Source organism: Leucopleurus acutus, assembly GCF_964270905.1.
Source record: "Leucopleurus acutus genome assembly, chromosome: 9".
Classification (NCBI taxonomy): Eukaryota; Metazoa; Chordata; class Mammalia; order Artiodactyla; family Delphinidae; genus Leucopleurus; species Leucopleurus acutus.
Genome location: NC_139144.1, coordinates 15,511,928 through 15,527,611, shown reverse-complemented (window position 1 = coordinate 15,527,611; position 15,684 = coordinate 15,511,928).

Sequence of the window (15,684 nt, the reverse complement as noted above, 5' to 3'; positions counted from 1 at the left end):
AAAGAACTTTAAAAAAAATAGAGGGACTTCCTGGTGGCGCAGTGGTTGGGAATCCGCTTACCAATGCAGGGGAAACGGGTTCGAGCCCTGGTCCGGGAAGATCCGACATGCCACAGAGCAACTAAGCCCGTGCGCCACAACTACTGAGCCTGTGCTCTAGAGCCCGTGAGCCACAACTACTGAGCCCATGTGCCACAACTACTGAAGCCCACGCACCTAGAGCCCGTGCTCTGCAACAAGAGAAGCCACCGCAATGAGAAGCCCACGCACAGCAACGAGGACCCAACACAGCCAAAAATAAATAAATAAATAATAATAATTTAAAAAAAGAATAGATACACGTATATGTATAACTGAATCACTTTGCCGTACACCTGAAACTAACAACATTACTAATCAACTACACTCCAACATAAACTATACAAAAAAAGTTGAGAATTGGATACCCTGGATCTTTGGGGGGGGGGGGGTTAGTAAAGTTTACTCTCTACTCTGATCGAAAAGTTAGTGCAAAGCAAGTCAGAAAGGTAGGAACCATATCAGAAGTTATTATTAGAATATGAGGCAAACCTATTTTCATATCACCGCCAAGCTCTTCCTGTCGTATGTTTCCTACATGACAAAGAGGAGGATGATCCCCACTGATAAGGCGTGTGTGGTTGCTGCCTGAGTGCCAGAGGGGTCTTCTTACCTCAACAATTGTCTCAGATTGTTCTGGGGCAGCACAAAGATGACGGTTACTAAAGGAAGGACTTCAGGGGTGGAAAGAGCACCTATCCTATTCCTGAGAAACAGAAATTCTCCGGTGGGATTCCAATTTAAAGGACCATGACCCAACCAGATCTCTGACTTTGGATACTAGCCTAGGCAGTTCTATTTGGAACTGGGTAAAACCTGAAACATTTCTAAAGGAGGAACCAGAACCATTGTTTATGAATGTTTAGTTTCTCAGAAAGCCCTCAGATCTGAGAAATGGCAACAAAAAAGTGGGCTTATATGGGGGCATTTTCATCAATGCCATTCCAAGATATGGCCACAGAGGACAGTAGATCAGGAAGGTTCTATCAAAGGGCAGAGAGGTTGGCCACTAAGGCAGAGGGCTGGAGTCACCCTCAGAGAGGAGAACAGAGATGGCTAGACCAGCTGAGCAAGTACTCATTCCCACTGCCGGGACAGGAAGTCCTTTCTCTTCCTGTCCAGCTGAGTATTCATTCATTCATTCATTCAACAAACACTAGTTACCTACTAGGTCCCAGTGTTATAGAATTACATGAGTAAATAAAACAGAAGTTTATATGTGCAACGAAGCAGTGACTACTCATGTTTCCCACCCACTCTGATTTTCTGTTCTTTCTCCAGTATTGTATTGCGTGTGTTGGGTGCCTGGCTGTGAGGACTGCACATCACCCAGTAATCCCAAACCTGAAGTGGGGTTCAGGCCTTCAAATGAGATTTTAATTTCTTTTTCTGGGGACTGAATATGTTAATGTAGACATTAAAGAAGGAAAAAAAATATATATATACAAATAGCAGTACTAAGATTGTATATGAATGTTGGACAGCTAAGAAGTGTATCATAGTAGAGGGTTGTTGTTTGTCTATTACCTGTTTCGGCTTTTTTCAGGAACAGACCTAATATTTTGTTTGGGGCCCACTCCTTCCTCTCTCTCAGTCCACACAGTCTGGGCATGGATCCATTTACATGCCTAGGAATGGAGGCCTAATCCAATCACTGTGTTGCATTCTGCTCACAGTGGTTGATTGAGGGATGGAGATGACCAGAACAAGTCCAATTAAAGTAAATCCCAGGACTCTGAGAAGGCTAGGGAAGACCCTTATGCGTTACCACACTGGATTCGAACCTAAGATTATGCAGCCCCATGAGCTTCTGACATCTTGTGACAATGAGAGAAGAGTCCTTTTGAGAATAGAGCCAAGCAGATAAAGAGAAATGAACTGAATCTTACTAACATCACGTGAGTCATGGCATGCTCTCAAAACCAAAGCTACGTCCACCCTGGAATGGTTCTGTTACTGAACCAGTGGGCTGTCATTTTTATTACATGCCACCACTCGGTGTCTGTATATATGTGTCAGCAAAGATGAGACATGCTACTGGTACGTTTTGAGTGTGATACAGTATAGGTTTTTAACATTTATTATTCATTTGTTTCGTTGTATACACAGATAATATACTTTTTAAATATCCATATATGAAGCTACTGACAAAACCGTAAGGAGTCTGGAATAGTTGTAGGATGTAAGACACATATTTGATTGACCATCACTAAGAATGAAAAAGGCAGAAGCTATCGGTTCAAGTACAGAAGGAGTCAGAAAAGACAGGAGAAATTCAGAGACTGAATTTGTCAAGTACTGAGAATAGCCTGGAAATACCCGACACAACAATAAGCAAAGCAGTTACTCAAACAGTTATTCAAAGGCTCCATTTAGGAACATCAAGAGCTTCTCCATCGTACAATTTCCGTTTCTCTTCCTCTGAGTTGAGAAGCATTAGCCCCACATAGGGACAACTTCAGACAAAAATGCATGGCTATCAAATATCTGGTAAACTTTCTTTATGTCTTTGACATCTAATCATTATTAAATGGCCTTCCAGTGTTCTCTATAATTTCTTTTAATGGTCAGTCTCCCCTGAGAGGAAGGAGGAGATCTTGGTTTTATTACCCATCGTACCCACTACTTCTGTCTTCCATTAGTTAGGGGAGGTAGGCTGCTTTGGCAAAAATATTCCAAATTTAGAGACTCAAAGACCAGAAAGTTTGTTTTTCTCTAAAGTGCAAGGTGAGAGTTCAAGGTTGGTGGGATCCAAGCAGGCACCCAGATTCCTTTCATCTTGTGGCTACACTGTTCCTTAGGGTCCTGTCATCGTCTGCATGGTAGAGTCTGAGGCGCAGCCATGCCCAGGCTCTACCTGCAGTGGGGACAGGAGAAGCCTGTCCACATCCTGGAAGGTCTATGTACAGGAGTGTCAGGCTCTTTGCATGGGAGAGAACCTAGTCAGTTGGTCATTGCCAGGGGAAGTGGGAAGTGTTGCCTAGCCATGAGCCTAGAGAGAAGAGAATGAAATTGGATGGAAAATAATAGTCTCCACCACATAACCCCACCCTCCTGAAATCTTTAGTAAGAAGGGGAATAATATAGAAACTCTGTTAGTTTATTTTAGCATCAAGGCTATGCTTACCAGAAGAGACCCAAATTAGCACGAGAATGATTTACTTGTATTAGAGACACTTCACCCTGACAGACCTTGTAGCTGTTCTCCAGGGTGAAATGCACAGCATCCCCTGAATGAGACCAGAATCCTGGAAGGAGAAGGTTGGAATAAAAGGATGGGGCAAGAATGGAGAGGAGAGGGAATGTACTCCTTGCTGCCCACCTTGCCTTCAAAACTGTTTGCCCCTGAAATTTCATTCTTAGTGGTTCATTCCTCGGCATTAAAATACTCAACCAGCCATAGTCCCTTAGAGTCTAAATTTCACAAGGAGGGGTAATGCTTTTAATCTCTTATACTATTGTTTGGTGCAAATCTTTTTTTTTTTCTTTGCATTGTCAGAAAGATCAGGCGCCTGGGGGCGGGGTTCTGAATAGATGAAAAAGTCCCCCCAAAATTGGCGATGGGACAAAAGTGACCCTAAACACTCTGATGTAATTCAGAGGAATGGAAAGCGTTGGGCTTCACTGTTGAGGTTTTCCAGAGTTTTTCCTTTCCCCTCTCCTCATTCCTGAGTGAGTCATTGAATCGCATGCCCTCATCCCCCTCTTAGGTGCAGATGACTCACACATCTATTTCTGTCACTATGACCTCTCTTCAAGCCCCGCACTCCTCTGCCCCGTGCCTACCAGCCATCCGCCAGGAAGTCCCCGGGAACTTCCAGCACAAGCTGCCTGATGTCCTTATTTCCTTCACAGTCAGCTTCCGGTCTCCCTTCGCTATGCTATTGCTGGGGGCCCTCATCCATCCAGTCACTCACCCGGGAGTTGCTTTTGCATCCTCCATCACCCCCATTTTCCATGTAATCACTCAAAAAGTCCTATTAATTTTGCCTCATAAATAACCCCATCCCTAGGGGTTCTTAAGTCACTTTTTATTACCTCTTAGCCACAAATATTATAATAACTGATTGACAGGTCTCGTCCCAGCGTTCTCAACCACCGGCCGTTCCTCCAGATTCATTTTCCAGACTCCTGCCAGAAGGATCCATCTGACCATCTCACTTCCTCATGCAAAACCTCTCAGTGACTCCCTGTTACCTCACCCACAAAGCCCTGCCCGCCCCAGAGTGCTTTCAGCTCTCCACAGTCTGGCCTCCCCTGATTCTCTGAATTCATCTTCTGCAGGTCTTCCTCCTCTCTTCCGCCATGGTTTTTCTTACAATGTCCCCTACTTGTCCTGTGCAACTCAGCCTAGGGGCACCTTCTCTGGTGCTTGACTTTTGTCCTCGACTACCTTCCCCCACCTCCTCTTCTGGGTTAAAGGTCCTGCCATGGGACCTCACAGTGTCCTAGGCGTTCTAGAATTCAGCCACTTATGACCTGGCCATTGAAATGATGTATGGGTCCAGCTCACCTGCTAGATGGTTATTTTTTTTTTCAGGGGAAGGGACCATGTCTTGGTCACTCTTGTTTCTTCTCCCTCTTCTGCTATTCTTGCCCTGTCTCTGCAAGAAAATCATCAGGCCCAGAACTGGCAGATCTTCTGTTTCATCTCAGGGGTGTCCCAGAATCCTCAGATGGAAGAGAAAGGATGGCAGCTTTTCAGATGTTATTAGAGAGAGAAAGAGAAAGAGTGTGAGAAGATGTGGCCAAGAGGTAAATGAAAAATCAGCAGCTTTAAGATTGAAATACTTAATAGCTTTGTTTTCTGAAAGTCTTGGAGAGAAATTTAGAACAGAAAAGTCAAACATGTTCATTCGGATGGTAATTGAATTGCAGTCCTGTTTCTCTGATGAGCACTCCCGCTCTGAGCCCCTCTGAAGAAGGAACCAGGCCGGAAGTGGACAGCTTGGTGTGGACCTCAGGGTCACTGTTCCTGGTTGGGGGCCTCAGGGGCAGCCTCTGTGCATGCATCTCCCACCACAGGTCTGGTAATATTGGCACTTCCAATGCCAGCGCTCTAGAGGTATGGATGGAAATGCACTAACATAAACCGAAAACATTAATGCCTGCAAGACTCGCTTTAGTAGGTGCTAGCAAGGTGGAATTGTTATTTTTGTTTATTTTCTCCCAAGAGGAGTTGTTGTTACAAAGAATGGTGGGTAAATTTGCACATGGAGAGCAGATCCCTCCTAAGAGCCAGGAGGCACGGGTCCTTGAACCCTGTGTTTTTTTGTTTTTTATTTATTTATTTATTTATTTATTTATTTCTGGCTGTGTTGGGTCTCCGTTTCTGTGCGAGGGCTTTCTCTAGTTGCGGCGAGCGGGGACCACTCTTCATCGCGGTGCACGGGCCTCTCACTATCTCGGCCTCTCTTCTCGTGGAGCACAGGCTCCAGATGCGCAGGCTCAGTAGTTGTGGCTCACGGGCCCTGTTGCTCCGCGGCATATGGGATCTTCCCAGACCAGGGCTCGAACCCATATTCCCTGCATTGGCAGGCAGATTCTCAACCACTGCGCCACCAGGGAAGCCCTGAACCCTGTGTTTTTAAAGTTCAAAGTTGTTGGCATCTGTCTGAGTTAAAAAGGTCCTGGGGAAGAGGAATTACAAGGCTTCTGGAATGGAATCTCCACGGCGCTAGAGAGAGTCTGGGCTCGGTGCCCCTTCTCCTGAGCCGACGTCTGCATGAATAGTGGTTCTGAGGTGTCACGGGGCTCTGACCAGCCCCTAGGGGAAGGAAGGTTCCAGGCCTAGGGGAGAGGAGGCAGCATCTGGAGGCCAGTTTAGTGTGGGCAGAATGCTTTCACCTCGAAGAACTGCCACTGTAGCCAGGTGAGGAGACTAGACTTTCTCCAGGGGCAAAGAAGGACCCAGTCAGGGCCCAAGAGCAGGAGTAAATGCCTCCGCTTTCCCCAGCCAGCATCTGCTGCAGAGGCCTTTGTTTCCAGAAGCTTCCAGGAGTAGTGGTGGTTGTACCCTCCTGACTCGCAGGGGCCCCAGCTGGAAAGGGAGACGTACGTGTGTGTGTGTGTGTGTGTGTGTGTGTGTGTGTGTGTGTGTGTGTGTGTGTGTGTGTGTGTGTGTGTGTGTGTGTGTGTGTATGATTATCAAATGAAGGAAGATTTTTAGACTGGAGAAAAGAGCAAATTCACAATAGGCTCCAGACATTTATTAAAATCTGATATTACCGTCTTCCACTCCAACCTGGAGAAGTGGTCTATTTCCACAATATTAATATAAACCCCACTAGAGTCAGTTAATTTGCCAATTCAAAGGAGACTCGAGGTGTTCCAGTATTAGCTCAGATACGATAAAAAGAAACAAAATCTTGCTGTCACCTGAATTGTTTCCTCTTGGTTATCCACACCTGTGAGGGGAGACACTGATTTTTATGCCAGGGTTTAGAGGAGTGTAGGGCTCTTTGATGAATAAGGTTAACTTGTCTCTGAATTGGACTATATGTCTCCCAGGGATCCCTTTGGGGCTTAGTGAAATGATTGCCACGTACCCCAGCGTCTCTGTAGAATTGACCAGCGGTAGAGATGTCATCCAGCTGCCGCCCTGGTGGAGGAAGTACCAGCACCCCAGCCCAGATATCAGGAAGCCCTTCAGCCCTTTTTGCAGACCTGGCGCTTCAGAAGGAAACGCCCTCCTTCTCCGTCAGGTGGCTTTTGGAGCCTGCCTTCGAGTTCACACCTTGGTGGTGGGGTGCTGACTCCTGGGGCAGAGTTCTCGGTTGAGCTGGAGGCAACAGCCTCAGGCAAAACTGAAATCACACGCCTGCTTGTACAGAAGCAAAGAACTCTGGCTTTCCTCACTGTCTCCAAGTCCCCCATGACTGTCTCTTCCCTGGAAAGAGCCCGCTGGTATGTTTCATCTCATCCCCAAATGAGTGGGATTCAAGTTAGCAACTTGCTGATAACAGCGAGTAGCATTTACCTTGCAGGAAAATGAACATGTAGCTGCCCTTATCGGCCTCTGCTTCCCCTGTGTGTCCCATTGCTATTTACTGCTTTTTGCCTGCTCTACACAGGCATGGGCAACATGAAGTAATTACCAGTGGGAGATCTGCTTCCTGAGCTGTCATGGAAGCCCCAGCCCTTGGCTCTGCTGATAGGCCCGGAGCAGGCACTCTGGTACAAGGTCATGTCATACGTGCTCTCGGAAAGGTCAGAAAGTGAGCCAGGGTGGGAGGTGGACGGCATGGCAGGTACACTCGAGATTCAGTTGGAGCCTCTAAGGAGTTTAAGAAAACTCCTTAGCCTGAGGGTGTGTAGAAGGAAAAGAAAGAGATAAGTAATGTTTCCTTCAGGATGTGTACCCTGTGGGGTCTCCATCTGGGAACTCAGAACCCCTGGTCCCATGCCTGGATTTTTTTTCTTTTTAACTTTTTATTTTATATTGGAGTATAGTTGGTTAACAATGTTGTATTAGTTTCAGGTGTATGGCAAATTGACTCAGTTATACATGTATCTATTAAAAACATGAGAGTTGCTTAGCAAAAAGTGACTGCCAGAAGCCATCAGAGAATCGCATGCTTTGTATGTTGAAGATATTCCATGCAAGAGATATTTGGTCTGGAAAATGCCCTTGAAGAATCAGAAAATCAAGGTCATTAAGCAGTTTTGACTCAAATTCTAGGTCAAAGTGACTTTAGTTTGCTCATTGGTGATAATGAACCACATTTTTGCCTCATTCATTCATCCACAGCACATATACATGTAAAGAACTTAGCCAGAGACTTGCCATCAATAAATGATGGAAAAGAAGCATGTGCTTTTACTTTAATCCAAAGAGGAAGAAAATACTTGTTATAATTTCTAGCTTCAGAAGAAACCCAAAGGCTCTTCAATCTGCCCTTTTCCTAGACACGAGCATTGACTGGTCAAGGTTCTTCTTTGGGACCATAAATCTCTCCCGTAAATCTGCAGTTTTCTCCAGTCCAGCACTGTCGCCTACATCCTTAACAAAAATCTGGCATTGGGTATTGCATATCCCATTTTGAGTTACGTTCTCTGCTTAAGTGAATCCCGGTCTCTCTTCTAATCTTCACTCAGTCAAGTCACTCTTGAGGCCGAGGACCCTGATCTCCCTGAACTGTGAATGGAGGCTTTTCCCTGTTGGTGATAAACTTCCTCACTTGGCCTTCAGCCAAGTTTAAACCCTGCAGGAAAATCCCCCTGGACTGGATGGGAGGATTAGCCCATCAGCCATCAGCCTAGGTCCAAGGACCTCAGCTCTCTGTTTCACCTCGGTGCCCATTACAGGGGACATTTAGCAGGGAAGACCACCTCTGGGGCTCGAATACACAGCCTTGCGTAAGGCTCAGTCTACGTGCCCAAGAAAGGCATAGTCTCTCTAGGTGATGTGAACAGAGGAAGGAAACACGGAGAGTGCCTGTTGCTTATTAATTCTGTGCCATCAATACTTTGGTGAAGTCAAGGTGAACCTTCTGCACTCACAGTTTCTAAGACGCTATCATGGTGTTATATGCACACTTATTTTTACTGCTATATAATATTCTATCGTAACATCATAATTTATTTATCCATTCTCCAGTCACATGGACAGTATGCTGCTATGAATAGTCCTTGTGGACCGCATGTAAGTTTCTCTAAGTTTAGTGTTTATGCCCAGAACTCTTTGTGGTCTCTGTTTCAAGGAAGAAGAGAACTGTAGCAGACCACAGCTTGCCAAGCTTAATTGGTGATGTCTCTGGGTTATGAGTGAGCTTATGATTCCAAGACTTTCCCTTGGAATCATTTTATTTTTTTCTTAAGTGCATCCTGACTCTTTTATTAAAGCTTTTTTTCTTCCTTTTTTTTTTTTTAACTTTCACACTGAGAACGGTTTTTCATCTTACGGGATGAGCCCACCTGGTATTCCCCCATGTAAAGCCTGGTTTCTGCATGACTCCTGCAGTTTGAGTTGCTTCAGGGAGAGGAACAAGCCTTGTTTGACTTACCCTTTAATACACTTAATAGATGCAGTCACAGTGCATTCATCTCCCTCAGTTATCCGCATCTATATTATCTTCCCAGAGACAACCATTGTGACAAACCACAGCATGCTTTCGACTTTCCTGTGATATTAGCACCATTTATTCCAAGTGTTACCATTCTCTATTCTGCAAAGCCCTTCAGATAGAGCTCAACACACGCACTCATGAGCAAAAATAGCTCTTTGGGGTTTGTGCTTTGCGTGAGACTGGCAGACCTCCAGTTCAGAGTGGAGAGGACCGAGTAACTGCACCAGAGACCAAGATAATGAAACCGGATGGCTTCTTATTGCCTCCAAAGTGGCCTCTTCACAGTGCAACTTTGGTGTTCTCCTTGGAAGCACAGAATTCAGGGAGCGTAATACTCAAGCCTAACAAAATGAACATTGGATGAATTATCATTAAAAAATTTCCACTCCATTGCTCATTCTTCTAATTAAGAACTAACAGTAGCTAGTTAACGCTGAGTAAATACTATCTAATACAGTTTGACTCTTTCTAAACAGGGCCGTGCTGTTACTCAATATTTCAATAATAATAATGGGAATCTTGAGGCTTATACTTCTTAGCTTATAATGGAAAACAGAAAAGAGCTCTTGAGAATTGAGTAACATTGTCTTTTTCTTAGAGTCTTTGTTTGGTGTTAGCCAAACATCCACAGAATTCCTCTTTATGGGCTCTTTATAGATAGTGGATCAGGTGATTTCCTGAAATTGCTGATAGAAACCAGAAGAATGTGAAAGAGCAGCAATGAAAAGCGGGGATAAAGGCAATCAGAAATGTTCTAGGTTCAAGTAGTTTGTTATGCATTACGGACTAAATGTTTGTATCCATCCAAAATTCATGTGTTGTAGGCTTAGCCCCCAATGTGTTAACATTTAGAGATGGGACCTTTGAGAAGTGATAAGAGTTAGGTGAGGTGATAAGTGATAAGATCTCATGAGGATGAGATCCTCACTTTGAGATTGATGTCCTTATAAGAAGGGACGTGAGAGATCTTGCTGGTTTCCTCTCTGCCCTGTGAGGACACAGTGAGAAGGCAGCCATTTACAAGTCAAGAAGAGAGCTCTCACCAGGAGCTGAACTGACTGGCACCTTGCTCTTACACTTCCCAGCCTCTAGAACTGTTAGGCTATTTCTTCTTGATTCAGTTTGGATATTCAGTTTGTATCTTTCTAGGAATTTGCTTATTTCATCTAAGTTATATCAAATGTTGTCATACAGTCGTTTATAGTGCTCCCATAAAATCCTTTTTTCTTTCTCTAAGATCAGTAGTAACGCCCCCTCTCGAGTTTTCTCTTCTATTATTGGCCTGTCTAGCTAAAAGTTTATCATATTTGTTGATCTTTTCAAAAAACCAACTTTTAGCTTTGTTGGTTTTTCTGTTCTTCTTCTGTTTTCCATTTCATTTATTTAGGTTCTATTATTTAATATTTTCCTCCTCCTTCTTGCTTTGATTTAGTTTGCTCCTTTCAGTCCTTTTTTTTTTTTCTTTTTTGGCCGCGCCCTGTGGCATGCAGGATCTTAATTCCCCAACCAGCAATCAAACCCGTGCCCCCTGCAGTGGCAGCACAGAGTCTTAACCACTGGACCGCCAGGGAAGTCTCATTGATACTTTCTTAAGATAGAAAGTTAGGTTATTGATTTGAGATTTTCTCCTTTTTAAATATATGTATTTAGAACTATACATTTTCTTCTACGTACTGTTTTACCTGCATCTCATATATTTTGAGATGTTGTATTTTTGTTTTCATTCATCTCAAAATATTTTCTAATTTCCCCTGTGATTTCTTCTTTGCCCCATTGATTGTTTAAGAGGGTGTTGTTTTATTTTCACATATTTTTTAATTTTTCAAATTTCTTTGTTATTGATTTCTACTTTGTTTCATTGTATGGAATGTTATATTTTATATGATTTCAATCCTTTTAAATTTTTTGACTCCTTTTATGGCCTAACATGATGTATCCTGTAGAATTTTCTATGCACTCTTTTTTTTTTTTTGCATTCTCTTTTTCTTTTTAAACATCTTTATTAGAGTGTAATTGCTTTATAATGGTATGTCAGTTTCTGCTTTATAACAGAGTGAATCAGTTATACATATACATGTGTCCCCATATCTCTTCCCTCTTGCATCTCCCTCCCTCCCACCCTCCCTATTACACCCCTCTAGGTGGTCACAAAGCACCAAGCTGATCTCTCTGTTCTATGCGGCTGCTTCCCACTAGCTACCTATTTTATGTTTGGTAGTGTATATATGTCCATGCCACTCTCTCACTTTCTCCCAGCTTACCCATCCCCATCTCCGTATCCTCAAGTCCATTCTCTAGTAGGTCTGCATCTTTATTCCCATCTTGCCCCTAGGTTCTTCTGACCATTTTCTTTTTTTTTTTTTTTTTTTAGATTCCATATATATGTGTCTGCATACGGTATTTGTTTTTCTCTTTCTGACTTATTTCACTCTGTATGACAGTCTCTAGGTCAATCCACCTCAGTACAAATAACTCAGTTTCGTTCCTTTTTATGGCTGAGTAATATTCCAGTGTATATATGTGCCACATCTTCTTTATTCATTCATCTGTTGATGGACACTTAGGTTGCTTCCATGTCCTGGCTATTGTAAATAGAGCTGCAATGAACATTGTGGTACATGACTCTTTTTGAATTATGGTTTTCTCAGGATATATGCCCAGTAGTGGGATTGCTGGGTCGTATGGTAGTTCTATTTTTAGTTTTTTAAGGAACCTCCATGCTGTTCTCCATAGTGGCTGTACCAATTTACATTCCCACCAAGAGTGCAAGAGGGTTCCCTTTTCTCCACACTCTCTCCAGCATTTATTGTTTCTAGATTTTTTGACGATGGCCATTCTGACTGGTGTGAGATGATATCTCATTGTAGTTTTGATGTGCATTTCTCTAACGATTAATGATGTTGAGCATTCTTTCATGTGTTTGTTGGCAATCTGTATATCTTCTTTGGAGAAATGTCTGTTTAGGTCTTCTGCCCATTTTTGGATTGGGTTGTTTGTTTTTTTTATATTGAGCTGCATGAGCTGCTTGTAAATTTTGGAGATTAATCCTTTGTCAGTTGCTTCATTTGCAAATATCTTCTCCTATTCTGAGGGTTGTCTTTTCGACTTGTTTATGGTTTCCTTTGCTGTGCAAAAGATTTTAAGTTTCATTAGGTCCCATTTGTTTATTTCTGTTTTTATTTCCATCTCTCTAGGAGGTGGGTCAAAAAGGATCTTGCTGTGTTTTATGTCATAGAGTGTTCTACCTATGTTTTCCTCTAAGAGTTTGATGGTGTCTAGCCTTACATTTAGGTCTTAAATCCATTTCGAGTTCATTTTTGTCTGTGGTGTTAGGGAGTGTTCTAATTTCATTCTTTTACATGTACCTGTCCAGTTTTCCCAGCACCACTTATTGAAGAGGCTGTCCTTTCTCCACTGTACATTCCTGCCTCCTTTATCAAGATAAGGTGACCATATGTGCGTGGGTTTATCTCTGGGCTTTCTATCCTGTCCCATTGATCTATATTTCTGTTTTTGTGCCAGTACCATGCTGTCTTGATTACTGTAGTTTTGTAGTATAGTCTGAAGTTAGGGAGCCTGATTCTCCCAGCTCCATTTTTCTTTCTCAAGATTGCTTTGGCTATTCGGGGTCTTTTGTGTTTCCATACAAATTGTGAAATTTTTTGTTCTAGTTCTGTGAAAAATGCCAGTGGTAGTTTGATAGGGATTGCATTGAATCTGTAGATTGCTTCGGGTAGTAGAGTCATTTTCATAATGTTGATTCTTCCAATCCAAGAATGTGGTATATCTCTTCCATCTATTTGTATCATCTTTAATTTCTTTCATCAGTGTCATATAATTTTCTGCATACAGGTCTTTTGTCTCCTTAGGTAGAATTATTCCTAGATATTTTCTTCTTTTTGTTGCAGTGGGAAATGGGAGTGTTTTCTTAATTTCACTTTCAGATTTTTCGTCATTAGTGTATAGGAGTGCAAGAGATTTCTGTGCATTAATTTTGTATCCTGCTACTTTACCAAATCCATTGATTAGCTCTAGTAGTTTTCTGGTAGCATCTTTAGGATTCTCTATGTATAGTATCATGTCACCTGCAAACAGTGACAGCTTTACTTCTTCTTTTCCGATTTGCATCCCTTTTTTTTCTTTTTCTTCTCTGATTGCTGTGGCTAAAACTTCCAAAACTATGTTGAATAATAGTGGTGAGAGTGGGCAGCCTTGTCTTGTTCCTGATCTTAGTGGAAATGCTTTCAGTTTTTCACCATTGAGGATGATGTTGGCTCTGAGTTTGTCATATATGGCCTTTATTATGTTGAGGAAAGTTCCCTCTATGCCTGCTTTCTGGAGGGTTTTTGTCATAAATGGGTGTTGAATTTTGTTGAAAGCTTTCTCTGCATCTATTGAGATGATCATATGGTTTTTCTCCTTCAGTTTCTTAATATGGTGTATCACATTGATTGATTTGTGTATATTGAAGAATCCTTGCGTTCCTGGGATAAACCCCACTTGATCATAGTGTATGATCCTTTTAATGTGTTGTTGGATTCTGTTTGCCAGTATTTTGTTGAGGATTTTTGCATCTATGTTCATCCGTGATATTGGCCTTTAGTTTTCTTTCTTTGTGACATCTTTGTCTGGTTTTGGTATCAGAGTGATGGTGGCCTCATAGAATGAGTTTGGGAGTGTTCCTCCCTCTGCTATGTTTTGGAAGAGTTTGAGAAGGATAGGTGTTAGCTCTTCTGTAAATGTTTTATAGAACTCACCTGTGAAGCCATCTGGTCCTGGGCTTTTGTTTGTTGGAAGATTTTTAATCACAGTTTCAATTTCAGTGCTTGTGATTGGTCTGTTCATATTTTCTATTTCTTCCTGGTTCAGTCTCGGAATTTTGTGCATTTCTAAGAATTTGTCCATTTCTTCCAGGTTGTCCATTTTATTGGCATAGAGTTGCTTGTAGTAATCTCTCATGATCCTTTGTATTTCTGCAGTGTCAGTTGTTACTTCTCCTTTTTCATTTCTAATTCTATTGATTTGAGTCTTCTTTTTTTCTTGATAAGTCTGGCTATTGAGTATAATATGTGTTCTGCTGTTGCTGGGTGACGTCTATAGTTGTCTGTTAGATCTAGTCAGTTTACAGTGTTATTGAAATCTTCTATATTCTCGTTATTCTTCTTTGTAGTTGCTGTAACCATTATTGAAAGTGTTGTATCAAAGTCTCCAACCATTATTGATGAATTGTATGTTCTTCCCTTTAGCTATGTCAGTTTTTGTTTTATGTATTCTAGGGCTCTGATTGTATGTGCATGTGTTTATAATTGTTATATCTCTTCTTGCTTCTGTAGAGCATCAAGTTCATTCACAGTTTCTTGGTAGAATAAAGAATAACAGCAGGAATGTCTGAGTTTTATTGTATCCAGTATGCAGCAAGACAGCTTCTTCTCCTTTAGCCAGTGAAGCCTCCATTGCCATTTTGAAGACCACAAAAAAATGGCTAATCCTTTCTCATTCTGTGTTTGGCAAAATACAGACATACCCTTAGGCTAGTTTGCTTCTACAAAGCAACCCCATGGATGTCTTGGAGGTCCTCATGTACTGTGACATTGCACAAGTCTGAATGTGAAACAGAAAATAGTTTTTATAGTTTATCTATTTGTTATAGTCATGCCATTCCTTCTACACATGAAATTACCAACACGACTATAATTTTTGAAAGAATTGCCACCCGTGATTGTGTTCCAAGGTAGTTGCAAGATAGATCACTAACGCAACATTTAATGGATAACTTTCTCCATCATTCTGTTATTCATGTCACTCACACTGGAATATGACCCACAAACAAATTTAGTGTCAAATTTGGCAGTAACTCTACTCCCCCAGAAATCTTTGATGTTCCATTGCTCAACAGCCAGTGATAACCATTAGATTATGAGCCCTTCGTGTGGTGGGGAAAAACAACTACCCACCAAAGGGCGTAGCACCTCATCTGCACTCCCCACTTCAAAGGCTGTTTCTCATAGTGGTCTTGGCTATTTCTTTGGGAGCTGAGACTTGAGATATATAGATTTTGTGTTCATGTCAGTCTTTTGTTCCCATATAAATGTATTCTTGCAGCCATTGTACATAATGACATCAGTATTTGCAAGGAGGGTCCCATTAGTGCCATCAGAAGGATACTCTATTTTGCTTCCAGGCCCAGACAATGCTGTTTGAAACCAGAGAAAGTCTTGCACAATACACAAGCTTTCCAGATACTGTAAATACTTTCAAATGCCCCATGAATCTAAAAGATGTTGGAAATTCAGAGGACTGATCTTTAGTGGCACTAAAAATACTTATTTTAAAGAGAAACATTACAAATGTATGGTACATCAACTTGGAGAAGTTTGAAGTGTCTCTTACCATTTGTTCTTCTTCCAGTCTTTCCAATGCCTCTACATATTTTCTCTTTTTGTATTTTATTTTAATTTTTTTTGGCCATGCCCTGTGGCATATAGGATCTATCTTAGTTCCCCAACCAGGGGTGGAACCCGTGCCCCCTGCAGTGGAA